Below are 24,114 nucleotides of genomic sequence, written 5' to 3' on the forward strand. Positions count from 1 at the left end.
AAACTCCAAGATTACTACTGTCTTTGTGTCCTCCCAATAATCTAAAAATATTATGGCGGTCGCCCTTGGCTATGTTAAAAAAGTATTAAACATTTCCCGATTAATTCTCTCTATGTGCTTCGCAATTTGTATTATTGCCTTTTGGTGCTTCTAAAATCAATTAAATATCTACGTTTACGTCGTCCTAAAAAAGTTTACAATCCGCAGAATTACAATGTGGTAATAACTTTTTAGCTGTTACCTGTGTTTATGCGTTCGTTATTGGATACGCGTATATCAAACAGGATATATAGGACAACGTACAACAATGCAAAGCAAAAAAGGAAAGTAGAGCAAGAACACACAAATTTTCAAAGTCAACAATAAAAGTGGTAGCATGTAGAATGTAGAGCAAGCAACAGCATCACAGCACGTTGTCTGTATTTGTGGATTTGTTTGTTGTGGCCTTAAGCGTAAGGCAGACAGGGCCAAATGGCTTAACATGTTGCAACAGTTGGATTTTTTTTCTTCTTAATGGTGATGGTGGTATTCTGTGTGTGCGTTCAGGTTCAATCTCAAGGCAACATGGGTTGAAGTTCGAAAATGAGAGACAATGTAATGAGTAACCTTGAAAAGCTTTCTGCTCTCTATCTCTCTCGCTTTCGTTTAGTCACACACACACACACACAACAGGCTTTAATTTGTTTTGCAAGACTCTAAGGACATTCAGAAAGCTTTCTTTCAAATGGTTTCGAACTTGAAAACCATGCTGTATGCAGCATGGTGTTCATTCTTATAGCCAAACACATGGTAAAATTTGGTTAGTTCGTGTTTGACCATTGGATTGTTGTGACGAGCAACAATTAGACGGACGTTAGTAAAGGGACTTTTTTGGTGAATCTCAAACAACATTAAAGTGTTACAGCAATAAGACTTGAAAAGAAAAATAGAAGAAAAAACAAACAAATTTAAATTTATTCCTAACGTGTTTTGCTGGCTAATAAAAGTTGATCCTTTGTAAAAGCCATAATTTGTCTGGAAAATAAGTGAATTAATTTTGAGTGTCGTTCAATAACAAAGTTGTATTAAAGAAACCAAAAAAAAAAAATTAAATAAAAAAGTCATTTACATATTTGTCTTTTGGTGTAGTGTTTGTGCATTGCGGTTTTTTGTGTTACAACTTTGCAGCCATTTTAATAATTCAATTTATTGTTGGCATTACAAAAATATATACGTTATTGCCGCCATCGTTTGCAACCTTAATACCACAAATATAAGCTACTGAAACTGTATGCAGGAAATGACTTAATTATACAGTTCAATAGTTCGTAACATTATTTTCAATTTTAATTGAAAAATGATAGTCCACATGCTACACGGTTTTATTTACGCAAAAGAAATTTATTAAAAAACGAATTGTTGTGCAAATGTTTCAGTGCTCCAGAGATATTGGATTTTAAACAGCTATCATAAATAAATTATTGTAAATGTTGTAAAAGGTAAGAGTGTTTTATATAACACAATAATTTTTTTTTTAATTAAGTTTATGTAATTAATTATATTAAATTGAAAACTAATTTAATACTTGTTGTACAAAGAAGTGATGTTTTTTAATTTTAGTATTAACAATCATTAATTATTTTGTATTAAAACGTCATGCTTAAGAGATTATGGCGATAGTTTGATATTTGTCTATAAATACATATATAAAGTTAAAAAATAAAGATTCTCAAAAACTATTTATAATGCATTTAATACGAAATATATTATTATGATTTTGTGTTAAACCATGAAATAATACATTAAACCCAAGGTCGTCAATAAAATACACTATATGCACTCCGATTCATCTGAATAGAACCAACAAAAATTGGTCTACAAATGCCGTTATATCTAACGATAGGAGAGGAATTGTAAATTATTATTTTGTGGACATGTAGAGTAGAGTGTGTTCCGGAGTCGACCAATTTTTCTGGAACCAGAGTCTGAGTCGAAAAAAATAACACGACACAAGGCAATCTTTGTTACATTAATACACTCTTAATTTTATTTTGATATGATAGAGATATGAACGATAAATATTGATTGTCTGTTTATTTTTTAAAAAGAATGAGAGTATGATGCTGCAGAATAATGTGGAATATATATTTTTCATCTTATTAAAATTTGTTAGTTGAGTATTTTAGGAAACAAAAAACAACATATAGGGCAATTTTGACCACTTGAACATAATTTATTGAATATGATTGGTATTGGAAATTGCCCTCGGAGATCGAATCGTGACTAAACCGACTCCAGAGTTGGAGTGGGAGTCGAACCCAAAATGCCTCGTCTACGAAACCCTGGCTATAACGGTACTTAGTATTTGCTTTGTAAAACAATGAAATAATAGCATCTGTTAATGGTTCACCAAGAAAGAATTACCCTAATAATTTTCACAAATCATTAGACAGAAGTGGTAAACTTTTACAAAAAACTACTTATAATTAAACATAAAGGCCTATAGTGTCCACTGCTATCAAATATTGGGCAGAAAAAGTATATTAGGTTCTTGTAAATTGATGAAAATCGATGTGTAGGGCTCTAGAAAATATTCTTATGAAGAAATAGGTAGAAATAATGTATAAAGTCAAAATTTTATACTGAATTATGTTCAAAAATTTCAAGACAACAACAAAACGAAAAACATTTCTTAGTAAAAATCAATTAAAATAACATAAAACAAGTAAAAAAGTATGAGTCGACCGACAGAGATATGGTAAATTTAAAATTTCCTTTACAATTCCATTGAAAAAAAATTAAAAAATTTTTTTACAAGCACATTCACTATTTTTGGTACATGGGTTAAGAAAGAAATAGTGGTTTCAAATCTGTTCGCGTTCACAAAATTGGATGCTGCGCCCAAAAGTTATGGGGGGTTTTATTCCCTTATAAAGAAAAAATATTTAAAAATTCCCTTTGTGTTGTAATACCAAAATGTATATATAAATCGGTAACAACATTTAATATCTATCCGTAGACGCCTAAATATTTGCTAAATTTATTTTCGTTTTCGCAGAAAATCAGAAAATAATGAAGGAATCTTGGAGTAAATTTTATTTATTCTAACTCAGAGTCCATAAAAATCTCTAAAAAAATAAATTAAAAATACGTACAGAATCTAGACAATGTCCAGAAAAATGTGAGACCAAAATTTTATAGATTAGGATTTTAAATTGTATAGTGCAGCTACAACAAAAGACAAAAGTTTATTGTTGGAACATTATTTCAGGAATATATTTTTTGGTTTAAAACGAAAAATTTGAGAACATTTTTTGGGAGTTATTCTACTATTTCGCTAAATTTCCAAACAAAACCTGAATTATTTTGCTAAAACCTCTTCAAGGAAAATAGTTTATCATCGTGAAAGTATATTTGCTTAGTGTGATAAGCAATAGAATTAGGAAATAAAGAGTGATATTGATATTACAATCAAAGAAAAAACATAAAAGTTAAAAACCGAATAACGCGCGAAATAGTTAAAATCAGTTGAGGCGCATGTGCTTTTCGCATAGAGCGAGTGCATCTCTGCCAATATGTTTGCATTTTTTCATGTTTCATTCAGCGACCAAAGTGTGCCATCAGTTGCATCTTACTACACCAAAATGCTTCATGTGGGTAAAAATAACGTGATGTTCATATGATTATAAGGCGCATCCGATTTCAGTGACCCCCTGTTAAAAATACGTCAATGAAACAAATTTTATACTGATTCGTCAAGAACCGCGGATGTGCTACCTGATTCTATATTTGGTTTAATACGAATACTACTCACGAATCTCTGTAATTTATTACACACCTTTTGGACAAACATTATAATCGCGTATAAAGGAGTCCATTTATGTAAAAAATTTTAAGGGAAATCGCGGTTTAGTATGCGGATTAGTCAAAATAAAATTTTGCTTATATTCCTATTTTCAGGGTATCTATATTAGCGGTTTTAGTGGATGGATTCGATTGCGGTAGGGCTCATTAAATACGGCGCGGAAAAAAACTAAAATCACGCGGGGTTCAAGGGTACCTGAGTCATAGTTGTAAATTTTGAAGCCAAAAAATAGGTTTTTAAAGAATATTTACGCACCAAAAATTCGACTTTGGACTCCTATTACTAGGGAGCTGTACGGAGCACACTCATGAGATATACATCAAACGACGTGGAATCACGAGTTCTACAATCCAATAAATAGTCTAGGTCATTATCTGATTGCGCCCTCCAATTATAAGAAAAATTCAAAAAACCCCGATTTCAAAACTTCAAAATGTCAGCATCGATTTAAGGGGGATGAACTGTATATATCGGGAAGTCATACATTAAAACTATGTTGCCCGAGGGGTATTCTTCAATTCTTGGTTTGAGCTCGGGTCTAAATTTTCCCTGGTTTGACCAGAAATCAAGAAAAAAACTCAAAAAAACTTTCTAACTTCAACACATTTTTACCCATTTTTTTATATTACCACCAACACAGCTTCCACGTAATTTATTTATTATGGTCTATATTATGAGACCCCGGCTAAAACACTTCAATTAATATAAATATAATCATATTATATAAAATATATTGACAGTTCGCGACTTGTTAAATGGTGAACCTCAACTTCAACGATTGTAAAACATTTTTGAATATTACCATATACCCTCAGCCTGTGTATATTGAAACAATGTTTTCCCAAAAACGCATGTATTTAAGGGGGTTTTAAAATTTTTGGGCGTTTGAAGCGACAAAAATGTTGATTAGGATTAAAGATCAAAAGTTTTGCGGGGGAGATACTAAAAAGAATGGATCTCCAGCCACTACATATGGTACCATAGGGGGTTTTTACACCCTTCGGGCTGTTTGCTCAAGAAGTATGGACTTGCCCCTGAAAAAACGTTTACATCGCAATTGAAGCAGCGAATGCAAGTTGCTTCAACAAAAATTAAAGTGATTCCATATCAAGTCTTAAAGTGAAGTTTTCCGAAATTTTGTGTGGGAAGTACCAGATGGAGTGGACAAATATAGTCCATATTTGAACCTGATGTATATCTGGTAGATATATTAGGATGTGTAAAGTATGGACCAATTCGGCCACTCCCTTAAAGAGTTACCGTGCGAACAATTTACCGAACATTTTTGAACTTTTGTGGGGAAGGCACCTGAAGGAGTGGGCCGATATGGCTTATCTTCGAACTTAAACTATGTTTGGACAAAATATTACTGAGGCCAAATATTGGACCGAATCGGCAGACCCGTTTGAGAGTTATCTTGCGCTCCAACCACCTCACACGGTGTCAAAGGGGTTTTTTGGAACTTTCAGGCTATTTTCTCAGGAAGTATGGACTTGCCCCTGATGAAACTTATACCGTCGTATGGGGGGTGACACAAGTTGCTAAAGCAAAAAATCAAAGCAATTCGAGAGATGGCCCTAAACTCAACTTTTCCGAAATTTTGTGTGGGAGGTACCCGAAGGAGTGGGCCGATTGAGTCTATATTGAAACATTATCTAAGCCTGGAAGACATTTTACGATGGGCAAAGTATGGACCAAATCGGTTACTCCCTTCAATAGTTATCGTGCGCATAAATTTTCCGAAACTTTTCGAACTTTTGTGGGGGAGGTGCCTGAAGGAGTGGACCGATATAGCCCATCTTCGAACTTAAACTAAGTTTTGGCAAAATATTACGAAAACCAAAATTTGAACCGAATCGGTTCATCCGTTCGAGAGTGCGCTCCAGCCAGCCAGACAGACAGACGGACGAACATTGCTCAATCGACTCCAAATTGTCTAAAACACATTTCGTCCAAGCATACTTGGGGTCTAAAACCATTATTTCGATTTGGCACATTTTGGCCGTATGAAAGTGTATAAACCCTCGTTAGCATAAATGCTGAGGGTATAAAAACCTAAATATGTGACCTGAACTTCTATATCTCAAAAATTGTAAAATTAGGAATAAATCATAACGGTCAATCCTCTACAGAACTTTCACAGTTCCTACATTTTCTTTAGCCCCATTTCGATAGGACTTCCGATTTCCAAGCAAAATCGCGAAAACCTCAAATAAACTTAAAAATGTAAACTTTGACCGCGATTTATATAAACACGCCACTAGCGAGTTTTTCTTGTTTTTTGAATTTTTCTCACCTGGTGTAAGCTCCTTTCATTTAAAGTTGGTCCAAGAGCACCGTGCAGTCCAAACATTACATATTGGGATAGCTTGGTGTATTTTACTATTTGTTTTATATTTGATTAAGACAGTTGCAATACCTCTGATATTTGATCATCACCAACACATTTAGACGGGTTCAACTGAAGCGCCATGGAAATAAATTTCTTTATCTAAATCTTTAGTATTTCACGACTTTTGGGTAAGAAATTGTGACCAATTTAAAGCTCAGAAGGTCAACTTAGTCCATATTCGAACCTCATCTATTACACTGTGCTACAAAATTTGGCAACATTTTTTTGCAGGCGTTTTGATGCATGTATTCAGTTTTGTGGGAGTCCATGGAAGACGAAAATACCTTTGGTTTCTTTGGGTAACTTCGTTTTTTGATTTTATAACGATAAATGTAGGTGCCACCGTGGTGCAATGGTATGCACACCCGCCTTGCACACATAAGGTCGTGGGTTCGATTCCCCGGACAGGCAACATCAAAACACGTTTCAACGGTGGCAAAATACCCCTCAGTAATGTTGGCGACATTCCCTGAGTATTTCAGCCATGTAAAACTTCTCTACAAAGTGGTGTCTTAAGACACGCCGTTCGGACTCGGCGATAAACAGTAGTTCCCATATCATTGAGCTAATATGAATCGGGGTGCACTCATTGATATGAGAGAAGTCTCCCTTATATATATATATATATATATATATATATATATATATATATATATATATATATATATATATATATATATAATGTAAAAACGCATTAAAAACAGGAAATGCTTTTCCTCGTGCTCTGAGCTGCGTAGAAGACACCAAACTGCGTAAGAATTGAATTTAGTTAGCTTTACAAAATGGGGAAAACCAATAAAATCTGTTAAAAATGCGTGAGTTATGCCATCTTTAGTGTTTTCACTTTTTGGTTTTTCCTTTATAAAAGATAGGTACCTTGTGCCTAATTATTAAGTAGACAAATTCAAATTACAATCATACGCCCAAAGGTACCAACTTTTATAAAGGAAACCCCAAAAAGTTAAAACACAAAAAATACCATAACTCATCTATTTTTCAACCGATTTCATTGGTTTTTCCCATTTTGTAAAGCTAACTGAATTTCCTTCTTGGAGCACAAGGATAAGCATTTTCCTGTTTTTAATGCATGTTTGTCACACTTAAATCACTATAACTTAACCATTTGATACCCAATATTTAAAACTTATGCCATGTTTGAAAGACATTATTTTCACCTTTTAAATAAAAAAATAAGCTGTAAAAGTCCGTTGTGGAAAGATGAAGTTATGCCCGTTTTAAGTTGAAAATCCAAGAAACCCCGTTATTCACTACATTTACCGTTATAAAATCAAAAAACGTACAAAGGTATTTTCGTCTTCCATGGGCTCCTACAGTACGAATTTATGCATCAGAACCCCTGCAAATTTTCACTGTAGCACCGTGTTATTTATTTACTTACATATTTATTTGTTTATTTATTTACTTATTTGTTTACTTATTTATTTATTCATTTATTTCATAATGTAACATCAAAGCCTTGTTAGGCCATTTCAATGGTGGGATATTGATGTTAAATCCTTTAAAATACCGAAAAATCGGAAGGCAACCTCCCATGGGGGCTGGTTTCAATATTGAAAAAGGTCCCGCACAAACCACTTTTCATTTATTGATATGTGAAATAAAGTTATCTATATCTATATATATAAAATTCTCCTGTCACGGTGTTCGGCTTTGAACTCATCCGAAACGGCTGGACCGAATTTGATGAAATTTTGTATGTGGAGTTTGTAGGTCTGAGAATAGGTTTTTAACTACTTTTTATAGTGGTCAGTGGAGTGACCTCCCCCACAAAATTTTTTAAGAAATCTTGAAATTAAAGTTATTTTTGAACGTTTTGTTTAAAAAACGTTTGCAATAATATGATTTTTACTGTCTTGATCTTGAATGGTCATCTCGGAAATGGAATATCGCGGTCAACCCAATTTTTCATAAATGTATAATTATAGATAATATCCTTAATTTTAGTAAGCGTGACTACAAAAACGCTTTTAACCCGGGCTCCAATAGGTGGGAAAGCGCGATCAATCCCACATTTTAGAATACAGTACAACACCGATAATGTGCATTGGTCACTAAAACGACGGGCCAACAATGCGGTTCGAAAATCTAGAGGGATCAATATTTAACTGATAAATTGTAAATAGATTACAAAGGCTTACACGGAAATCCAAAACGACGGGCCAGCAACGCGGAACCGGGTCAGCTAGTATATGATATAAAATGATATATATGTATCTAATGATAGGGTGATAAAGTTAGTGAGACATATCTTGTTTCGAGAAAAGCGATTGAAATTTGACTTCCCAATATAAAATGATTATTACAAAAAAAATTTAATAACTACTTGAACCAATAAGCTGTAACTCGGTGAGTTTTAGAGATATCAACACAAAAATTTGACACAATATAAATTTCTTTGAAAAAATTGAAATTGCTCACACAAAAAACCCATTTTTTGAGTTATGCCACTCTTTGAGTAAATGAGCGATGTGTATATCTGCTTACAGTGACTTCAGAAAATTGTCCAAAATACTGGTAAATAACAATGTTAAAATCGTTTTATACCGAAGGTTTGTTCACCAAATCAACTTGCAATTAAGATTTCATCAAAATTGAATACACACAGGAAAAATTTATAACGATTTGACAAACAAATTCAAATATTCAATTAAATTTTGATTGATTTTTTGCCGATAAACGAATTGTCATATTTACAAACGTGTTTATCAGAAGTCAGAGTGCTTTTTTTGTTCACGTAGTTATTTGTTGAAAATATAATAAATTTTATTTCATCCTGTTTCAAAGAAATAGTTGCATTTTAGTTAGTTACAAAATACAAATTTTGATACAAATCAAAAAATAATGAAGAAATCTTGGATTATTTATCCTAACACAGAGTCCATAAAATCCATAAAAAATAAATTAAAAATACGTACAGAATCTAGACAACGCGTAGAAAAATGTGAGACCAACATTATAAAGATTGGGTTTATAACTTGCATATTACAGCAACAACAAATGCGAAAACTTATTGTTGGAACAATATTTCAAAAATTTAATTTTTTGGAGAACAATTTTTGCTAGTTACTCTACTATTTCGCTAAATTTCCATACAAAACCTGAAGAATTTTGCTGAAACTTCCACAAGGTAAATAGTTTATCATCCTGAAAGCATATTTGCTTCCTGCGATAAACAATAGAATTAAGAAGTATAGAGTAATATTGAAATTACAACCAAAGAAAAAAGCACAACAATTAAAAAGCGTGTAATTGCGAATCCTTTAAAATCAGTTGAGGCGCATGCGGTTTTCGAAAACAACAAGTGCATCTCTTTCATTATGTATGTATGTTTTATTTAGCGGCCAAAATATGCCGTTAGTTGCATCTTACCATTCAAGAAACCTTCAATTGGGTAATGTGCATATGCTTGCAAATTTTAAAGAAATTCGTCATGAACCGCGGATGTGCCACCACATTCTATTTTGGGTTAAATGCGAATATTACTCCCTAATCTCTGTAATTTATGGCACATCTTTTTGCAAATACTATAATGGGTGCCACCGTGGTGCAATGGTATGCACGCCCGCCTTGCACGTAGAAGGTCGGGGGTTCGATTCCCCGGCCAGGCAACATCAAACATTTTTCAACGGTGGCAAAATACCCCTCAGTGATGTTGGCGACATTTCCTGAGTATTTCAGCCTTGTAAAACTTCTCTACAAGTGGTGTCTTAGGACACGCCGTTCGGACTCGGCGATAAACAGTAGGTCCCATATCATTGAGCTAAATATGAATCGGGGTGCACTCATTGATATGAGAGAAGTCTCCCTTGTCCCGTATGGGATGTTGTGGAACAATGTTTGTTTATAATCGCGCATAAAGAATTCCATTTATGTATACATCTTCACAGAAAATCGCGGTTCAATGCGCGGGATTTTCAACATAATATTTTTGCATATTTTCCCATATTCAAGGCTCATTAGATCAATTTATGATTTTTAAGGCAAAAATAATAGGTTTTTATGAAAATTTACGCACCAAATGTCAAATTTTGGACTCCTATCACAAGGAAGCTGTATAGAGCACACTCTTGAGATATACATCAAACGACGTGGAATCACGAGTTCTACAATCCTACAAGCTTGTATCCAAACATATTCTGTATGGGGGCAAACAAATATATGTTTGCAACATTTTGTAACATATCTCAATTTTATTTGTTTGGATACCAACATATTTTTTATGTTAGAGCGTATTTTTTGTGGGTGGAGGGAGAATTTTTGTCAAAGAGGGTAATAACAGGGCTCTCGCTTATTTAATAATAAGGTGTAATAGAAGAGCAGAAGCGAATACGGGAGGGCAAAAAGTTTGTTTTTGCTTTGGTGGTGTGTATGCGTTATGCGGCCTTAGAGCTTGCAAACTATCGATATTCCAAACATTAGATATTTTCGATATTGCCGGGTGCCACAGCAGTTCGGTGTTCGATTCCCAGGTCAAACAATATCTCATTTTCACCCTTCAGTGTAATATTGGCGACATTTCCCCCTCAATAATTCAGTCATGAAAAACTTCTCTACAAGTGGTACCTTGAGACTCGTCCGTCCGAACTCACCAATAAAAAGTAGGTTCCATATCATTTATCCATGAGAGATGTCTCCCTCGTCCCTTCTGGGTTGTTTGTGGAACAATTATTATATATTATATTGTAGACATGATATTTTTATTAATAATATCTATTATGTACTACTAAATGCCACTCGTATAATGTCAACAAATTATTCATAAAACATAGAGCTATTGTCCCCTTGTATGGATTGTTGTTTTCCTATATAGTGTTTTAATACCCAATAGAATACAAAAAAAAAACTTTACAACGCCCTAAGGATTGATTTGTTTTCTAATAGTTCATGTAAAGTAGAATATTTTATTATTTCCCCTTAACTCGGTGTTTATTTAAGTTGGCTTCATTCCAGTACAACTTCAACACACACACAAAAACAGGTGGCCACCAGGTGTCAAGGACGTATAAACAGCAACATTTCAATCAGTTTTTCTTTCAGCCACAATGACAATGTCAAGGATTTTTATGGGGATAAATATATGTAATTAAACAAATTGCAGTCACACAATATTTGAAATTCTTTGACAAAACTTAATGAATGTACAATGTTTGTAAAAATTTAACTATTATTAAAGAGAACAAGTATGGATGTCTGTTGAGAAAATCTCACATGACTGTTCATTGAACATTTATACCAGACAGGCAGATGTGATTTACATACTTATTTATATTATTACTAAATACATATGTATATTCAAATAATTTATTTAGATTGATTTTAGAAATGTTTTTGTTTTAAACAATTATTTAATTTATTTTTAAATTCACATTTATACGTACATAAATTTCCTTTAAACCATACGAAAATTCTTTTTAGGAAGAATTCAATAAACTGACCATTTTTTTATTTTTTTGGTCTTCTGGTATTACTTTTGAAAATAAAAAAGTTTAAGCATTTATACGGCATTTAATTTAAATTAACAGAACAACTAACTTTCTTTAAAATATGTATATGGCTTCTTCTCTAGTTTAGTAAATAAGAGAAAACATTTTTGAATATTTTCTAACGATTTTAAATGAAGTGGAAATACTTTATTTTTATGTAACATATTTAATAAAGTGGCTAATCACTCTTCCGAGACTACGTGATAAAGAGCTCGTGGTTTTGTGGTTGATTGATTGAAATTATAAAGCTGGATTTGTCACTTTTGCCCAATGATGCCAGTGTCGTTGACATACACGAGTAACATGATGTTGTTTGGGAATATTGTGGCATTTCATTCATTGTTGTATCTCGTAGAGCCTTCTCTACCAGAATGTTATAATGATCCAACGACCGAGTGATTTCGTTTCTGAAGTTTGTTGTGAGAATCATTGTTGGGATTAATTCAGAAATGTTATGAAAGTTTCGCACTTAATATCTATGTCATGTTTTTTACATCTAATATTATAGACATGGGGTGAACAAGTAGATCTGAAACTGCAAAATTTGAGATAAGGCCCTGGGTTAAAAAAAATGTTTTACATAAACGCAAGGCCAGTTTCAAAAGAATGTACTCAAACAAGTGGTCAAACGTGGAGTATCTCTTCAAAATTTTTTTTATTCTAAACGTTTTAGTAAGTACATTTGAAGCCCCTGAGAACAAAACGCCCCAAATTGAAATACGAAGCGTGCACATTAAGTATTTTTTTACTAAAGCGTTTTACCCTTTAGTACTACAATTACAATTATTTAGTACCGAAATTAAATCTACTTCTGTTTAAAAATGGGGATAAAATCTTGAAAGTACCATTCTACTAAAACATTAACTGAAGTGGAAATATTTTAAATTAAGGTTTTATATATACTGAGAATACAAATGCCAAATTTTCAGTCATTAGGAAAATGCGATGATCTAGTCTTTAAATACACTAATTCGAAGAGTAACATTATATGGGGATAATACGAAAACGTTGACTGCATGGTCATCTTGAGTAAAAATTCTACGGACTTATTTGGGTTCTTGGTTTCAACAGTGGACGCACAAATACGACCAGATCAACTGACAATTCCACGTGCCTCAAGAGTAAACATCCCCTTAAAAATTCGGATCCCATAGTCATTATGTAATCCATTGCAAAGTAATGGAAACAAAAATAACTACTTATAAAACTCCTTACTTAGTGCTGAATACGGTGGCACAGAGCGTGTGTTTCCGACTACAAATCCCAAGCTTGTGTGTTCAACGCTCAACGTACTTTTGGGCGGGTACTTTTTGTTAACAACACAAAGAACAGTTGCACAGTGGTCGCTGCCATTGGCCAAAATTAAAAAAATGAAAGTCTAATTTTTGGTACCAAATGTGTTCATATCTACTCCTAACATATTAAATTTCTCTAAAATAAATTTGTTATGAATTACTTCTTACTGTACTCTTTGAGAATGGCACCAAAAAAGAGTAAAATTTAACAGATTGGATTTCTAGGTGAATTCAGTGCAAAAGTTAGGTGAAAGTAAAATATCAATATCAAACTAAATGAACTCTATATTGACCAAACATAATTCGAATATTGAAAAACAATGTATTAACTTAATTTTTATGCAGTTTTGTGTTTGTTCATTTTTGGGATTCATTATTGAATACGTGTGTTGACTAAAGGACTTTTGTAATGCCATTTCTTCAATATAATTCAATTTCATGTAAAGTTTTAATTAAGTTCCCCCTCTTTCCCCCTAACGAAATTTTTTTTAAAAGATCAGTAGTAGTCTAAGTATTATATTTTTCAAACTTTCAGCTGCATCTTTCCGCATCTTTGAAACTGGTTCCCAAAATACTAGGGGTACACTTCAGGGTATTTTTGTCATTTTTTCAAATGTGCAGGTGATACATTTCAGCTTTTTAAATATATAGAAGAGGCATTGTGAGGTTCAGTTATATGAAGGAAACGTTAAAATGTGGTCCTCAATGTAAAATTGCAAAAATTCAGCCATTTTGATTGATTATTACTGCTAGAACCCTAAAAATACCGAATACTGGGCGGTACCTATTTATGGGGACAAAATCAGAGGGTGGACCTACATTAATCGACAATTTTCTGAGGGTAGCCTACATCCACGAAAGATTAAGTGGCATTTCGGCCATTCCGATTTAATAACTTATATGAAACCCTCAAAATTCCGAAAATCGGGCGGTACAATTACATGGGGACGATATCAAAACGTGGACCCAGTTCAAAAAATTTTGGTAGAAGGTTTTCTAACACTAGGGAATACCGATAGCCAAATTTTAGCCAATTTCACAGAAAGATGTGGTCAAGACCCCCAAAATGCCTGAAATCAGGGGGTACCGTTCTATGGGGGCTATACATAACCTTGGACCTATATTGAATTTTTTTTGCTTCTTTTTATTTGTGTTGCTAAACTAGCCTTTACTGAAATTTTCGTATTGTTATCTGCTCAGGAAGTATTTTTGGCCGCTCTTCCCATACAAGTTCGACCACAGTGAGTTGGTGGTGCACATCTAAGTGTTTAAACAACACTTAATGTTAGTGGAGTGTGTTCGGCTACAAAGCAGAAGTTCGTGTGTTCAAATCCAGCAAGGAGCAAAATAAAATAAAACCAGTAAAGATCTAAGTCGGGCGGGTCTGACTCTATGATACCCTACACCACTGTGAATATTTAAAATATATATGGGAGCTAAATCCAAATCTGAACAGATTTCGATATAATTTAGCACATTTATTTCTATCCCAAGTTCCGATACATATTCCAAATTCCATCATAATTGGACATATATAGCGTGTTTGGTGCATCAACTACCTTAAATCGGCCGAAAGTATATATGGGAACTATATCCATACATTCCATATTTCATTGAAATCGGACATATATAGCGGGTTCCGTGCATCAAATATATATATCCAAATCTGAACCGATTTCAAAATAATAGGCACACTTATTTCTAGACTAAATTCCGTAACACATTTCAAATTTCATTGAAATCGGACATTTATAGCGTATTTCGTGCACCAAATACCTAAAATCGGTCGAAAATATATATGGGATCTATATCCAAATCTGAACCTATTTCGATACAATTTGGCACACTTATTTCTAGATCGAATTCAGTCACACATTCTAAATTTCATTGAAATCAGACATGTATAGCGTGTTTGGTGCACCAACTACCTATAATCGGCCGAAAGTATATATGGAAGCTATATCCAAATTCGAACCGAAAGCGATGGCGTTCTTCCGATGGCTAAAAAAATTATATTCCCCAGTTTTCAGCTGAATCGGATAATAATTGCGGCCTGTACGTTGCGAACGAACGGACATGCATAAATCGACTCAGAAAATGATTCTATGTATATCCCTGGAAGGAGACATGGGTCAATCTCGTTTCCTTTTGTATGTTACATACAAATGCACAATACCCCTTACCACAGTGTGGTGCAGGGTATAAATATGAAGTGTGTTGAAATTGAAAACAAATCCCACCTGGCCCTGGATTCTTGTTCTATGAAAAATTGAAATTGAAAATGAAATTGAAATGAAAAATATTTCCATTATAACAGATTGATTTCGCTCAGAATTCGGAAGGAAGTCGGAAGAAAATCCTTTGGAAATTCGGAATTTCGGAATAATGTCGTATGAAAATCTGAGGTACATTTCGAATCTTCGTAAAGATTCCTGACGATTTTGGAATAATATCGTGTGAATATCGAAGGAAAAAATTGTTCTCTGCGTATCTTTTTTATTGATCAAGTTTTATATCCTCAGCATTTATGCTAACGAGGGTATATACACTTTCATACGGGCAAAATGTGCCTCATCGAAGTAATGGTTTTAGACCACAAGTATGTTTGGACGAAATGTGTTTCAGACAATTTGGAGTTGATTTAGCCATGTCCGTCCGTCTGTCTGGCTGGCTGGAGCGCACGATAACTCTCGAACGGATTAACCGATTCGGTCCAAAATTTGGCTTTCGTAATATTTTGTCCAAACTTAGTGTAAGTTAGATGGGTTATATCGGTCTACTCCTTCCGGTACCTCTCCCACAAATGCTCGGAAAAATTTGTGCGCACGATAACTCTTAAAGGAAATAACCGATTTGGACCATACTTTGCACATCGAGAAATTTCTACCACACTTAGATAAGGTCTCAATATGAACTCAATCTGTCCACTCCTTCGGGTACCTCCCACACAAAATTTCGGAAAAGTTCAGTTTAGGGCCATCTCTTGAATCGCTTTGATTTTTGTTGTAGCAACTTTTATTCACCGCCCCCATACGGGCCATCTCTTGAATCGCTTTGATTTTTGTTGTAGCAACTTTTATTCACCGCCCCCATACGACTGTACAAGTTTCATCAGGGGCAAGTCCATACTTCCTGAGAAAATAGCCTGAAAGTTGCAAAAAACCTCTATGACACGGTGTGAGGTGGTTGGAGCGCAAGATAACTCTCGAACGGATCTGCCGATTCGGTCTAAAATTTGGCCTTAGTCATATTTTGTCCAAATGTAGTTTAAGTTCGAAGATAATCCATATCGGTCCACTCCTTCAGGTACCTCCCTCACAAAAGTTCAAAAATGTTCGGAAAATTTGTTCGTACGGTACCTCTGTAAGGTAGTGGCCGAATTGTCCATACTTTACACATCCTTATATATCTACGAGATATAGATCAGGTTCAAATATGGACTATATTTGTCTACTCCATCCGGTACCCCCACACCAAATTTCGGATAAGTTCATTTTACGACCTGATATCGAATCACTTTGATTTTTGTTCGCTGCCTCATTTACGATGGTAAAAGTTTTTTCAGGGGCAAGTCCATGCTTCTTGAGCAAACAGCCCGAAGGGTGTAAAAACCCCCTATGGCACCATATGTAGTGGCTAGAAATCCATTCCTTTTAGTATCTCCTTCCAAAACTTTTGATCTTTAATCCTTCTCATTGAACTTTTTTCTTTGCTTACCTTTATACTTCGAGCTGACGATTAATGTTATTGAAAAATAACTTCGGTGGAGAATATTCACAAACAAAAAACAAGGGAACTGATGAGATTCTCTGGCGAGAATCGAAACTATAGTATTCCCTGCCTTACCCCTTGGCGAACAATGCCAAATCTTTTCCACTAATAAACTAGTTGTTTTAAAATATTAAAACAACAACAATGGGATTAAGCCAGACTATTTTGAAAAAAAAAAATGCAAACGCTATCACAAAAAAAAAAAACGCCACAATGGTTTTAATCCTAATCAACATTTTTGTCGGTTCAAGCGCCCAACAGCCCTTTAAGCCCTCTAAATACATACGGTTTTTGGGGAAAAAATTGTTTCAATATACACAGGCTGAGGGTATATCTCTGTCGGCAAAGCCGACTGATCCTTTTTTACTTGTTTTATATGATTTAGGACCATATTCTACCGTTTTTATTCACATTTTCGTTATCTGCGGTCACAAAATATATCTTATTGATGTTTTTTCTGAATAACTTCGTTCAGAAGATTATGTGTGCTCGATCCAAACTGTTTTTTGAATATCTATGGTGAAATATATGGGAATATATGGGAAAATACTGATAACCCAGATATGACTTTGTAAAATTACGTATTTTAGTACTATAAACTTAAATAACGTCATCAGGATAAGTCATAGGTTTCTGATATTGCGGAGATAGAGTACGGCTATTGTCCAGTGAATATATCTGACATACGAGTCCTAACAGCCATGATTTTGGCATGTTACTAAATACTATAAAATGGCAGCTACTCCTGCTTTGACAAGATTGACTGAATTAAAGAATAATGTCTTTCGAGCAGGCCATAGATTTTCAGAATCGGTTAACAAATGGCTATGTTGCAGTGGTTAGAGTGTGACAAAAACACATTAAAAACAGGAAAATGTTTTTCCTCTAAACAGCGTAATTATTTGCTTTCAGCAAGAAGGAAATATGTGGCATCGGTTAAAATATAGATGAGTTATGTCATTTTTTGTGTTTTAACTTTTTGTTTTTGGTATACTTTCCTTCCATGAAAAGTGTTAGTTTTCTTAGTGTGAAAATAATTACTTGACAAACTGGGTATGTAATGATGTTAAGATAAATTTAGTGAGAAACAAAAGGTTGTGCAATTTTGGTTATGTCATGTGGCTCCAAAGCTTATTCTCAGCCACATGTCTGTTTATAGTTACTTCAAAATTCGTAAAAAAGCTCATATAGATATATTTCAAATAACTTTGTGCGTGAGCTTTTTTTATCGAATCACCTTATAATTAAGATTTTATCTAATCGTAAATAAACACTCATCGAAATATGATACAGGGATATGAGATTGTAAAAAATTCATATCCCTAATATATATATTTATGTCATTATTCACCTTGTGCAGCATGGCATCTCTTTATGTGACAAAGGACATAATTCCAATTTTTATTTTGTGGATGCACTTAAATATTTCATAATTGCTCTGTGCGACGATGACATTGTTGTGGGAACATTTATATTGAAATATTTAAACACTCCAAGTATTTACATAATTGCCAATCAATATCAAAGTGTATCGGTATTAACGTGTTCAAAGCCAAATTATTCCTTGGCCATTGAAGCTCGGTCATGTTGAATAAATTAAAAATTATACAAAGAGCTTATTTCGAAATCATACAACGTTGTCGTATGTTGCAATGAGTTGAAAAGTTAAGGTACACGTGACCAGAATGGTGTTTGGCATGCCAACAATTAAATGTCACTTAACGAACAGAAAGATGTTGTTATGTGGAGTAATGTATATTGAAGAAAAATCAATGGAAATTACTCATTAGATATGTAGATAATATTCAGATGTATAGTATTAAAAACTTATGACATAAAAATAAGTTTTTCTTGAAAGATATTCACGGTGCGCCTTAACTAAATTTAAATGAAAGGTGCTTACCCCTGGGAAGTTTTTGTGGTTTCTGAAACAACAATCTTCATAGATGAGAAAAAGCAAAAAAAAAAAAAAAGTCGCCGGAGTGATTTTCAAATTAATAGCGGTCAAAGTTCACATTTTAGGGCTTTTTTAGGTTTTCACGATTTTGCTTGGAAATCGAGAGACCTATCGAAATGGTATTAAAGGAAATGTTGTTGCAAAGAAAATTCTCTACAAGATTGACCTCACTGTGATTTTCGTACGTTTTACCATTTTTGAGATATAGAAGATCAAATTTTGACAATGTACCGACTGTATGGCCGCTTATAAAACAATGTAATGCAGGGTTCACCATAACTAACTTTGAATGAAACCCGCTTACACCTGGGAAGTTTTCGCGGATTCTAAAACAGAAATGCTCATAGATGAGAAAAAACCAATAACAAGAAAAAATCACTTGAGGATATTTAAATAAATCGCGGTAAATTTCACATTTTAAGGTTTATTTTAGGTTTTCGCGATTCCTATCGAAATGGGGCTAAAGAAAATTTTTTAGCTGTGAAAATTCTCCAGAGGATTGGCCTTTATGATTTGTTGCTTTTTGAGATGAAAAAGTTCCGGTCACATTTTTAGGTTTTTTATACCCTCAGCATTTATTCTATCGAGGTTATATCACAAATGTTGTCAAATATTTCATATTCCATTTCAAAAAAAATGTTAAATTTTTTTTCGCGCTACATCAACGATTTTTGGTACATAGGTTAAGAAACAAATTCCTAGTACGAATCCGCTCGCGAGCCAGTTTTTTGTTGATGCGGACAAAAGTTATGGCGGTTTAATTTTCGTTTTAAAGAAAAAATTATTATAAAAACGCTAATTATTTTACCGCGAGAAATTGCTACTAAAAAGTTATCTGGAAGTGGCTTGAGTTAGTAGATTGCATAATATTTGTTAAATGTTACTCAGTACTCGCGAAATGTATAATAAATTGATAAATTATTGAATGTAAGTCAACTTTTTTCAAAATAAAGGTCAATTTATTTACCCGCTATAAAATTACGAAAAAATTCGTATGGAAGCAAAACTTCACGGCGAATCAAATGAGACTAAAATTATTAAGATTGGTATTATAGTTTCGATGTCACAGCCAAAATAAACACATATTTTGGTTAAAAAAAATAATTTTTTGTTTGAAAAAAATATTTTATCACGTTCATTATGTAGTAGAAAAACTTGTAAAAATCTATAGGAATACTTCCTTCATTTTGCTCAAATCTCCCAATAAAATAGACGGATTATGCTTTATTGACCTTCATATTAAAGCTTTCCCATTAGGGAAGGTAATTGGGTTGCTGAGGATATATCGACACCTCCAAACAATAGTATGCTAAGTCGACTTAGCATGCTTTCAAGTTCTTTACATTTTTATATTTAACGTCCTTTAACTTAAATTCTGTCAAATTTTGGTAATGATCGGACAATCCGAACAGAAGTTATAAACAAATATTTACTTAGCATAGTACTGAAAATCAAAGAAATTTCCAAACTTTTAGAGCTTTTCCTGCAAAACTCGCTCTTCAGAATTAGCAAACTATTATTTGGAAGTGTCGAACGTCCTTTAACTTAAATTCTGTCTAATTTTGGTAATGATCGGTCAATCCGAACAGAAGTTATAAACAAATATTGACTTAGCATAGTACTGAAGTTCAAAAAAATTTCCAAACTTTGAGAGCTTCTCCTGCAAAACTCACTTTTTAGACTTAGCATACTATTATTTGGAGGTGTCGATATCTCAAGGCTTCTGAAATAGAGGCAAATAACCCATTTTAATTTATATGCATTTTAAAATACGTGTAAATCTCGTAATTATCAAAATCATTTTGTCCGCATGTGATTTTCATGCACAAGACCATATCTATTAAGTTGTATATATTTTTCGAAATATAATTTGAACGGTAAGATGCAGCATCGGCTGAATCTTAGCATTAAAAAATCTATAAAATATCGCTAATTTGCTCAAAGTGCATACAATTTTTGTCCGCATCCGATTTCAGTGTCCACCATGAAATTCTACATCGATATATATATATATATATATATATATATATATATATATATATATATATATATATATATATATATATATATATATATTTCAAGGCGTTCAATAAAGAACCGTGGATGTAGCATCCCACACTATTTTTTGGGATAAAATGAATGTAGCTCCCTTATCATTGAAGTTTTCAAATCTCTCTTTCCACTAAAGCGAAGATGCTGTGCTAGTTGTTTCATTGCAGTGGAAACGAACTGCAGAAAAAGCGACAAAATACGCGATATTTTCAAAAAAAAAATTTGGGTGATTTTTCTACTTTGGAATTTCTCGTAACTCGCGTTTAAGTCGATGGATTTTCACGGGGAATTATTAATTGGATTCGGAACGTAAAAAACTAAAATGTGCAATCAAGTACGAAGAATTCGAATGACAATTGTAAACATTAGACCCGAAAAATATGATTTTTGGAAAATGTTCGCACAAAATTTCCGTAGTTGGATGCAGATTTCTATGAAGCTGTGTAGACTTCATTCACGACACATACATATATTAAATAACCCAGAATCGCGAGTTCTACAATCCTATATACGATTTTTTGAAAAACCTGTTTGCGGAATGAAATTATAAGAAAATGTCAAAAAACCCTGTAAATCTGGCTTCAAAATGTCAGCATCATTTAATGGTAGAAACAGATCAAATTTTGAAAAGTAATACATTAGTGGGATGATCCCTATTTAGTTTGCTTCTACTTTTACTTTGACAGGAAAATCGGGAAAGGTTTGGTTTATTCACAAATCAAGAGAAAACAAAAAAGGTACGTTGGCTTCAAGCCATTTTTACCTATTTTTTTTAACATAAATATAGCCACAGCTTCCACGCAAATTAACTTTTGATGCCAATATTTTTTGCCACGTCCAAAAAATCTCATTTTAGCCAAAAACATTTATTTTTGTATAATATACAATCACAAGTCGCGTGTTCTAAAAGGGTAAACCTTGGCTTCAACTATGTTAAATTTTCAAAAATATTGGTGATATACACTTTCATACGAGGAAATGTGCCTCATCAAAATAATGGGTTTAGACCCCAAGTATGTTTGGACGAAATGTGTTTTAGACAATTCGGAGTCGATTGAGCCATGTCTGTCTGTCTGGCTGGAACGCACGATAACTCTCGAACGGATCAACCGATTCGGTCCAAATATTTTGTCGTAATGTTTTGTCCAAACTTAGTTTAAGTTCGGAGATGGGTTATATCGGTGCACTCCTTCCGGTACCTCCCCCACAAAACTTGGGAAATGTTCGGAAAATTTGAGCACGATAACTTTTGAAGCGAGTAACCGATTTGGTCCCTACTTTGCAGATGGTGAAAATAGCCTGAAAGGTGCTAAAAACCCCTATGACACCGTGTGTAGTGGTTGGAACGCAAGATAACTCTTGAACGGATCTGCCGATTCTGAAAGCCGAAAAGAATAAAAACCCTCAACGGCACCATGTAGTGGCTGGAGAGCACGACAACTCTCGAACCAAATATTGAGTTGATCCACACTTTGCATATCGTAATATTTCTTCGAATATTAGACAAAATTCGAAGATGGTGCTTGTAGGTCCACTCCTTCCGGTACCTCAAAAGTGATTCGAGAGCAGGTATTAAACTGAATTTATCCGAAATTTTGTGTGGGAGGTACCCGAAGGAGTGGATAAATACAGTCCATATTCGGACATGATCTATATGTGGTAGATATATTACGATGTGTAAAGTATGGACCAAGAGTTATTGGGCACACAATTTTTCCGAACATTTTTGAACTTTTGTGGGGGAGGTACCTAAAGGAGTGAACCGAAATGGCTTATCTTTGAACTTAAACTATATTTTCACAAAATATTACGAATGCCAAATTATGGACCGAACCGGCAGATGATGAGCTTCAACAACTACACACGGCGTCACAGGTGTTTTTTGTACCTTTCAGGCTATTTTCTCAGGAAGTATGGACCAGCCCCTGATGAAACTTGTACCGTCGTATGGGTGGAAGTGAATACAAGTTGCTACAACAAAAAAACGAAACGATTGAAAAACAGGTACTAAACTGAACTTCTCCGAAATTTTGTGTGGGAGGTACCCGAAGGAGTGAACCGATTGAAACCTCACCTAAGTCTAGTAGAAATTTCACGATGTGCAAAGTATGGACCAAATCGATTACGCGCTTCATAAGTAATCAGGCGCACACATTTTCCGAACATTTTCGAACTTTTGTGGTGGAGGTACCGGAAGGAGTGGACCGATATAACCCATCTTCGGACGTATTATTGCGAAAGCCAAATTTTGGACCGAATCGGTTGATCCGTTCAAGAGTTATCGTGCGCTCCAGCCAGCCAGCTAGACAGACAGACAGACGGACGGACATCGCTCAATCGACTCCAAATTATCTAAAACACATTTCGTCCAAACATACTTGGGGTCTAAAACCATTATTTCGATGAGGAACAGTTTGCCCGTATTAAAGTGTATATACCCTCGTTAGCATAAATGCTGAGGGTATGAAAAGGGTTTCAATTCACACAGGCTGAGGGTATATCTCTGTCGGCAAAGCCGACTGATCCTTTTTTACTTGTTTTTGTTAGGTTTTCACGATTTGCTTTAAAACGGTATGTCTTATCAAAATGGGACTGGAGAAAATCTCATAGCTGTGAAAATTCTCTATAAAAGTAGTTTTCGTAATTTTTTCCTACGTTGTACCATTTTTGAGATACAAAAATTTAATTTGGGAAATTGCAGTCATGACCTAGTTTTATAAGGAGACGATACAGTCAGTAAATTATCAAAATTTTAACTTCTATATCTCAAAAAGGGTAACACCTACTAAAATATCATAAAGGACAATCTTGTAGATAATTTTCACTGCTACAAAAGTTTTTTTATCACATTTCGATAGGACTTGCGGTTTCCAAGCAAAATCGTAGAAACTTAAAAAAGTCCTAAAAATGTGAACTTTGACCGCGATTTATTTGAAAATCCCTCTGGCGATTTTTGTTATTTTTTTATTTTTCTCATCTATGAACATTGTAGTTTCAGAAACCGCAAAAACTTCCCAGGTGTAAGCACCTTTCATTTAAATTTAGTTAAGGCGCAGCTTGTATTATAGGATGCACTGTATTTATGTGTAAAATATTAAAACATATTCTGAACAGTAACCGCAGAAATAATTATAATACTATGGGAAAAAATAATATACCAGTGTACAACACTGAAAATGCAAACAACTTCTAGTGGGCATTTTCTGAAAGTACATATTGAGACTACAAAACCCCTCGTTGGATTTTGTGTTTTAGATCGGTTTTGGATGTTATTGCCTCATCTATACCGAGCCAAAACG

General features: G+C 34.0%; 1 protein-coding gene across 1 annotated transcript in view; it reads left to right on the plus strand.

Moving 5' to 3' along the window:
- Positions 1 to 802: 802 nt before the first annotated feature.
- LOC141396596 (GTPase-activating Rap/Ran-GAP domain-like protein 3) overlaps positions 803 to 24,114 on the plus strand; it is a 559,487-nt gene continuing 536,175 nt past the window's right edge. The window contains exon 1 of the mRNA XM_073972169.1: positions 803 to 1,478. The gene's annotated coding sequence lies outside the window, so the exon portion shown is untranslated. The remainder of the gene's footprint in view (positions 1,479 to 24,114) is intronic.

This window comes from Musca autumnalis, unplaced genomic scaffold (genome assembly GCF_047663935.1).
Source record: "Musca autumnalis isolate F117 unplaced genomic scaffold, ASM4766393v1 scaffold_3, whole genome shotgun sequence".
In the NCBI taxonomy this organism is placed as follows: Eukaryota; Metazoa; Arthropoda; class Insecta; order Diptera; family Muscidae; genus Musca; species Musca autumnalis.